Source organism: Salvia hispanica, chromosome 1 (assembly GCF_023119035.1).
Source record: "Salvia hispanica cultivar TCC Black 2014 chromosome 1, UniMelb_Shisp_WGS_1.0, whole genome shotgun sequence".
Taxonomy (NCBI): domain Eukaryota; kingdom Viridiplantae; phylum Streptophyta; class Magnoliopsida; order Lamiales; family Lamiaceae; genus Salvia; species Salvia hispanica.
The window spans coordinates 23,544,974-23,545,712 of NC_062965.1; positions in this window are offsets into that span (position 1 = coordinate 23,544,974).

Here is a 739-nt window from a genome sequence, read left to right on the forward strand (position 1 = left end):
TTAGCTTTGAATATGGTGGTTGTAGGCATTTAACACTTCTCATCTATTTATAACACCAAATGAGTAAAATTTCTAAAGAAATCTCTATAAATCTTGTCTACGAAAATGCATAACAACAACAAGCTTTCGAAGTCTGAGGTTGAGAGGGTGATGGAAAAACTGAAGAAACCGACCGACGTCTTAAGCACCACGTCAAACAAAGAGTTCGAAACCAAAGCAAAATGCACAACACATACAGAAAAAGGAAGAAGTAAACAAAAGATCAATTATCAACTCCAACTGGAGATTGATGAATTCGAGAAAATTTGTTATACATCAATAGAGTAGTTGCTGGTATGTTCAAATAAGAATTTTATCAAACACTTGGTGTGCAACCAAGTGGTACTACTTGTTCTACTTTTTTCTCAATTTTAGTTCTCAATCGTAATCCATTACTTAAGAATCAAGCTGCTTTACTTCTTCATACAATTTTAGTTCATCTGAAATTAATTGCAACACCATTTCCAGAATTGGCTCACCATAATTTTCAGAATACACAATTTTAGTTCATTACTTCAACATTACAACAAACATCACAAACATTACAATAAAAAAGAACCATAATCCATACATCACAACAGTAGCTAATTTCTGTATGGTCCGATTATTCTCATCTATTGATGCCAAAATCAACCCTAAAGTTTCCCCATCCGTCTCGGCCTGCATCAGTGATGAATCCTCGTCGTCTCTTCTTCTTCTT